The sequence below is a fragment of the Mus caroli genome, chromosome 4 (assembly GCF_900094665.2).
Source record: "Mus caroli chromosome 4, CAROLI_EIJ_v1.1, whole genome shotgun sequence".
In the NCBI taxonomy this organism is placed as follows: Eukaryota; Metazoa; Chordata; class Mammalia; order Rodentia; family Muridae; genus Mus; species Mus caroli.
The window spans coordinates 27,076,113-27,083,729 of record NC_034573.1 but is presented as its reverse complement, the minus strand read 5'-3'; the positions used below and the strand labels follow the sequence as shown (position 1 = coordinate 27,083,729).

At 43.7% G+C, this 7,617-nt stretch overlaps 1 protein-coding gene across 2 annotated transcripts in view; it reads right to left on the bottom strand.

The window, feature by feature from the left end:
• Casp8ap2 (caspase 8 associated protein 2) overlaps positions 1-4,863 on the bottom strand; it is a 39,002-nt gene extending 34,139 nt beyond the window's left edge. Inside the window, exon 1 of one of the 2 annotated variants that reach the window (XM_021161510.2) lies at positions 4,822-4,863. The gene's annotated coding sequence lies outside the window, so the exon portion shown is untranslated. Of the gene's footprint in view, positions 1-4,574 lie in introns of both variants that reach the window. The other variant, XM_021161511.1, reaches the window with a different exon arrangement.
• Positions 4,864-7,617: the final 2,754 nt, after the last annotated feature.

Below are 7,617 nucleotides of genomic sequence, written 5' to 3'. Positions count from 1 at the left end.
GGNTTTTTTTTTTTTAAAGATTTATTTATTTATTTATTATATGTAACTACACTGTAGCTATCTTCAGACACTCCAGAGGAGAGTCAGATCTCATTACAGATGGTTGAGAGCCACCATGTGGTTGCTGGAATTTGAACTCAGGACCTCTGGAAGAGCAGTTAGTGCTCTTAACCACTGAGCCATCTCTCCAGCCCCATAGTTTATTTTTATGATGACTCCATTGGTCTTACTCATGGCCTAGGTAGTCTCATCTACCATGGAAAAGTTCCATCTATTACAAGGTCAGTAACAAACTATAAATGCCTTTGGGCACTTACACAAATGTATGAATAATTTCCAAAGGCTATGAATTCAGATATTATCTTACCTTGAATTAATTACACTAGCATAGACTTTCTCCTTGGACTAACTGCTGATGGAGGGGGGAGGAGCATAGGATACAAGAGGGAAAAGACTGGTAAGGGTGACAGAATGCCTGTTGCCTTCAGAGTACTGGAGAGTTAAGAACTGCTTATACAAAGATATAAAGCAATAGTCAGTAAATACGACAAAAAAATAAAAAATAAAACAAATACATTCCTCTGAAACTACATATTCATGAAGTCCAGAATATTCTCTATCAGCATCTGATCACCTGACATCTTTATTTTTATGAATAACACTCACACTCTAGACTACTGACATCACCTCTGTAACATCCATCTGTCCATTTGCCCTCATTTACTGCTGTTTCAATGTGCTTTAGGCCCTACTGTTGCTACCTAGTTTGCTAAATACATGCTACGAACAATTCTAATTCTTTCACAGAAGTACTGCCTGTAGCAATTCTTGCTCAAAACCTTCCCATAACCTGCCAACATCTAGTGAATTTTGCCCAAATTCCTTATTTTGATTTAAACTGGTACCTTTCTAGCCACCTTTATTATTTACTATTTCCAAAATTCCAAAATTCTGAAGATTCTGTTTGTAGACATTTTCTGATACCATCTCACCAGATCTACTCTGTACCAAGTCTACTATGAGTTCACATATAAATGAGTCCAGATATGAAATGTTCATAGTTTAAAATGTGTGAAAGCAAGATCAGAATGTGAGGTTTTAGAAAACCAAAAAACAGTTTATATGTTTAAGATACTTGAACTCTCTCCCGTAGCAACTGGAGCAACTGGAGAGATCACTAAAATTCTAAAGCAGAGGCTAATCAAATTCACATTGCAGATGCTAGTGGCCAGGAGCTAGACAGCAAAGATCATTCAACACGGGCATACACATCTAGTCTCAGCAGCTGCAAGGCTGAATCAGGAACCAACGTGAGATCCGATCTCAAAACAAGCATAAGAAAACTGTGCAAGACAAATAAGGAGTCAAGAATTTAGCAAAAGACAAAGTCTAGCTCTGAGGGATTTCCGTGGGAAAGCTGTTGTATTTTATGCAAACCTATTCAAATGTCCACTCTTTCTGATTTGAAATTTCCTTTATACCAAAACCTGAGCTGTCCTTAGAATACATATATATTATATATAAAATATAAAATATATAAATACTTATAATATACATATTATTTATGTATTATATGTATTTGTATTTGTTTATTGTGTTTGTACACAAATGGAGGTCAGAAGAAAACTTGGGGGAATTTATTTTCTCCTTCTACTATGTGTGTCAACTTCAGTCAGCTTGTCAGGTTTGGCATCAGCTACTGGTTAAGCTATCCCACCCACCCTGACCTGTCTTCAAAACAGCAATCTAACCATGCTCCTGCTGTGCTTAACGACCTTTGGGTGCTCCTTGCTGATCAGGACATGAACACCCTTGCTAACAGTTCTGCAGAGGTCTGGCATGGCAGAGCTGTACCACTGAACCAGTGGGATTCTGTTCACGGTTCTTCTCCATCCCCCAGCAGCCTATGCAGATCACATGAGCGTCTATGAGCACACTTGTTCTCTCCCGGTCAGCAACTCTGAAAAGTGCAGACTGTTTGCTTAATACTCTACCATTATTTAACTGTTATTTTGGCCAAAGTAATATCCCCTAGGCACAATGTCGCCCCACTAGGTAAGGACCTCTGATATATTCTTTGGGTTTTCGGGAGCATATGGGTGAGAACATTGAGACAGTGCTCTCCATGTAGCCCTAGCCAGCAGGAAGTCAATCTGTACACAAGGCAGTGTGCAAACTTAAGAGATCCACTTGCCTCTGCCTCCTCAGTTCTGGGACCAAGGGTGTGTGCCACTTCACCTCACATTGTTCTATATCTTTATACCACCGTGTCCTTTCCCTAGAGGACTTCTTTCCACAGTTCAACTGTTGCAGAATATTTATCACATTGCAAACCCAGGATCTTGTTATTTACTTAAAAGCTCTGTTTCTAGTTGTGTGTCTTGGCCCTTAGCACACACCTTAATTCTTCTGGCTGAAATACAGACAGGCCCTCAATACATCCCTTTAATTCCAAAAATGAAGGTAGAGTTTGTAAAAGGAAGCACCCGCTGGGCGCTTTAATCCCGGCACTTGGGAGACAGAGGCAGGCGGATTTCAGAGTTCGAGGCCAGCCTGGTCTACAAAGTGAGTTCCAGGACAGCCAGGGCTATACAGAGAAACCCTGTCTCGAAAAACCAAGAAAAAAAAAAAAAAAGGAAGCACCCATGTTTGAAAGCAGTGTGGAATTGAGTGGCAAAGTGCTGAATCGGAGAAAGATTTGACAGAACAGAGTATGCTCAACTCTCACAAGAATAGAGAGGAAAGGGAAGCTACTAAAAGAGCAGTGCAGAGAGAAAAAAAAAAAAAAGGAGAGAAAACAGCTTTACTGGGACAGATGTACAGAGACAGGTTGCAGAGAGAGAGAGAACAAGCCAGACACAGGAAGACAGAACAAGCCAGACAGGTCAGAAAGAATGAGAAAAGGTGAGCTTACTCAGCAGTAAGTCTGAGGCTGAAAACACTCCAGGACTAGATTAGATTGTACAGCAGCTAGAAGCTTTCAGGACTGAGGCGGTAAGCTTCGGAAATGACAATTACATCACATGAAAAAAGTTACATTTGAATTCAACTCTACATTCCCGTGGGACTTGAGAAAACATGTCCACCTTGCTGATAGTACAGGCCCAGATGGACAAGGGTCATTGGTTTTGTTCCCCACCATCATCAGCTCTTAGCACAGTCTGGCATAGTGGTTAGTAAGTAATAAAATAATTTGTTGAGCTAATGAAATGCCAAATTAGTTAAAGATGATTCCGAAATTTCTACCTCTGATAAGGTGGAAGGCATTCTTTTAATGGTAATGGAGAAATAAAGAAGACCCGGTGAATCACTTGTACAATCTCAGATGAGAATGTCTGTCTGGGTTAGAAATAGAGTTGGATACCTAACAGTTTTTTCTTAAAAGAAAAAGAGAGTTAAGATGATTTGGGGCTCATTAGCATCATGGTGAGAGGTATATTAAAAAAAAAAAATTACAAGTCAATGAGTCTCCTAGGGTGGGAAGGAGAAGAAAGACACAGACACACACAGAGAGAGAGAGAGAGAGAGAGAGAGAGAGAGAGAGAGAGAGAGAGAGAGAGAGGAGTGAGAGAGATCTTTCTATATTTCTTCTCATCTCCCATCTGAGTTACTACTGAGAGGAGTGGTACACCTTTGAAACATGCAGAGGCCAAGTTTTAAAAACCGAGAAGCTAATGATTGATTAATAACAGCTGCTGGGCTAGGAAGGTTGCTCAGTAATGTGCAGTCCTCACAGCTTTGAAAAGGCCAGTCCCTAGCACCAAAATGTTCTTTAAAAATGTTACGGGTTGATACCCATTATCTGGAAGGATAAACAGCTTCAACAGATTCATAAGCAAATGCACAGAGAAAGGGGTCATCTAGTCTTTTCTGAAAGCAGTATGAAGTTCAAATTTTTCAATACAGAAAAGCATGCATTTGTAGAAGGAAAACAACCAGGCAAAAGCTAAGAGGCAAATCTCACTCTAGGTTGTGAGGATGAGACAGACATGAAAAGCAGCATACATTACACAAGTCAAGTACTGATATAAGTGTGCTAAGTACTGATTCCCTTTAAATTATCCTGAAGCTCCTATCCAGTCTATATTATTCCTTATCCCGTCTCAATAGATGAGGAACCTAACAGAGCCAATTGGAAAATCTGCTGCAGCCAACAGCTAGAAAGTGGAGAGCTGGGGTAAATTCCAGTCAGATGTCAAAAATCAAAAACACCCCTTCAAACAGAAATCTCTGGACATCTCCCGTAAGATGGCAGGAAATACTATGGAAAAAATAATTTGGGGTATGGTAATAGAGCCAAGAAGTCTTGCCTAGTGGCCTAGTCCCTTCCAAGGCGGAGTTGAAGCTCATAGGAGAAAGGCCTTCGGCGAGAGGTTTGGTGTTGGTGTGGCGAGAAAAGACCGCCAAGAGGATCCTTGAAGCACCAATGCTTCCTGAGACTTCTACATTCCCATGTCAGGGATGGTTCGAGGCGCTGCGCAGAGCACATAAACAACTTCTTAAGCTACCAGCTTGGGAAACTGCCCCTGTCACTGAGCGCCCGACCCTCGGGACAGCCCCTTCTCCACACTCACCGAGAGCTCGGCAGTAGGGACTTGGGAGACACGGGTGGGGGAGGGGAGGGGCGCGCTGTAGACCCGGCGATGCTCCGGGTGCTCGCCCCAGCGCCCCCCGAGACGCTCCGAGGGGCGCTCCCCGAGGACGGCAGCTGGCTCCTCGAGGCCCAGCCAGGCACAACCCTTCGCCCAGAGCGCAAGCCATCCCAGGCGGCACCCCGCTGCCTCTCCCCAGCAGCCCCGCGACAGGCCCTCAGGAACTTACCCGGCCGGCCAGCCCCGCACAGCGGCCGCTGTCCGGACGCCAGGCGCTCCGCCGTCTCCACCAATGGCAGCCCGCGGTAAGGACGCCAGGGCGGGACCGAGCGCCGACAACCAATTAGATAAGACGCAAAGCACGTCTCGGCGCACACAGCCAGTTCCCGCCATTGAAGGCGGAAAAAAAAGATTCCAGTTGGCGCCAAACTCTGGTACTTACTCTTCTGTGGCTCTGAAGGGAAGTGGGCGGGCCGTGACCTCAGTGACAACGGGGCGGGGTTTCTCCGCGGAAAAGACGTCACCAGAGCGGAAGTGGGGCGGGTCTGGGAGAGGCTAATGAAAGGGAAAGTAAGGGTGGAGGCTCCTAGCTGTTTTGGGTGAGAGCAAGTGGAGAAGGCTTGATTACTTAGGTCTTTAGTGTATAAATTGTGTCAGCTGCGCGCTAGACAGCGCTGAGATCTGGCCTTTAAGATGCCATCCTGGATGGTGAACGTAGCGTAGAATTACTAACTCAGCGGGATAGAAGAAGGTTTTTGTTTTGGTTTGGTTTTTTTCCCTATTAAACTTTTTTATGTAAAGCCGGGCGTGGTGGCGCACGCCTTTAATCCCAGCACTTTGGAGGCAGAGGCAGGTGGATTTCTGAGTTCCAGGCAATCCTAGTCTACAGAGTGAGTTCCAGGACAGCCAGTGCTACACAGAGAAACCCTGTCTCGAAACAAACAAACAAACAAAAATATAGAGAATAAATTATTTTTATCGTTTTTCCCCTACTCGAACGCATGCATCTCTGATCCCACCTCCTTACCCACCGAACTTCATGTTCTCTTTCTCAAAAAAAGAAAGAAAAAAAGAAACCAGTAAGAAAAACAAACAGCCGGGCGTGGTGGCGCACGCCTTTGATCCCAGCACTCGGGAGGCAGAGGCAGGCAGATTTCTGAGTTCGAGGCCAGCCTGGTCTACAAAGTGAGTTCCAGGACAGCCAGGGCTACACAGAAAAACCCTGTCTCGAAAAAAGAAAAAAACAAAAAACAAAAGAAAAAACAGACAAATAAAGCCAAGACAATACAAAACGAAACAAAAAGCTCAGACACAAAAACATGAAATTAAATTTATTTTGGTCAACTACTCCTGGGCATGGCCCCTTCCCCAAAACCTGGCTGATAGACCAATGCCACTCTACTAAAGAAAACTGCTGTCTCCTTTCTCCACAGGTTGAATTCAATTGCAAATACCTCCTCAGGCTTGAATCCCAACGGGTCTTATGAGGTTATCATATATTTATTAGTCCTGTTGTGTCTGTTCCTTGGATGACACCGTTCTTGGAGTCATCTGCCACCTCTGGCTGTTGAGAGTCTCTCTGCCTCCTTTTGGGTGATGGATCCCTGATCCTTGAGGAAGACATCCCACTTAGGGCTAAGTGCTCCAAAGATTCACTCTCTGCCCATTGTTAGTTGCTTCCTACTGTAAGAAGTTTCTCTGATGAGGCTTGAATAATGCAGTGATTTAGGGATATAGTGCTATGTCATGACGAGTATTTTATTGGCCTTTGCAGAATCATAGTAGTGGTTTTCCTTCTAGGCTTATGAACTATCTAGTCTCAGGTTCTTGGCCATTTGAGCAGTGTCAGATATGGTCTCACTGAGCAGACCTTAAATCCACACAGAAAATGGTTTGTTATTCCTATAGCATGCACGCCACTATTGCACCAGTATGTGCAGGGACCCATGGTGTTGGCCTGGCATAGATGCCTTGAGAGTCATGCAGCATAGGTTTCTCCGTTTAGAGTCCATGGCTCCTGAAGCACGATGTGCCTTCCCATTCCTGAGAGACCAAATGCTTCAGACAGTGAAGTACTCAGTACTCTTTGTGTTTCTATGTATGGTCGCTCAGAAGTCAAGGAAACATGGAAGGAAGCTTGACAGAAAAATTGGTCTTAGACACTAATTTTGTATACCCTTTATAGTTTGCAGACATCATTGTACCCTGGCAACAGCAACTGTATTGACTCTGGTCATTGCCATTAAATTCTGTTTCTGATAAAGGCGTAAAATGTCTAATTACTCTCCCCACTAGCCTAATTTGATTTCTAACAGCCGTTTCTACCCTGCCCCGGTCAGTAAATGCAGGAACATACAAATATGTCTTGCAGGCATTCCTGTTGTAAATGGCAGGGTCTATAGCTGGGTAATATTGATGATCACCCTTCACCTCCAGGAGCATCCAGAATACCTTTCCAGCACCATACTAGTCAGTAGTGGTGAAGCTTCTAGTTGGGCACCAGCTTAACTTTCCCATGTTCTTAAATATCACCTCACAGTATTTTCACCTCATAGTGGTAGAGAATGAGTTCATGGTGTATGCGAAGCACGTGATCTACCACGGAGCGACACCTAGCTCAGGACTCATCCGAATAAAAATGTATTCATAGTCTCTAGATGAAAGTATACATTTGACTATTTATTGAATAATATATCGTATGACTGGGGTGATGGCTTTGCAAGTAAAGGGCTTTCCACATAAGTGTGAAATTTGGATCTCCAGAGCCCATGTAACTGCTGGGTATCTGGGCCCATCTGTAATTTCAGTGTTCAAGAGGAAGAGACAGGGGATCCCTGGAGCAAGGTGGCTAGCTAGAGCTCTGAATTCAAGTGAGAGACTCTGCTTCAATATATAAGGAATAAGGTAGAGAGCCATCAAAGAAGATAACTAATGTCAATCTCTGGCCTCTACATGCACATATACATATATATATATATATATATATATATATATACATATGTACCTGCATGCATATGTGTATGCA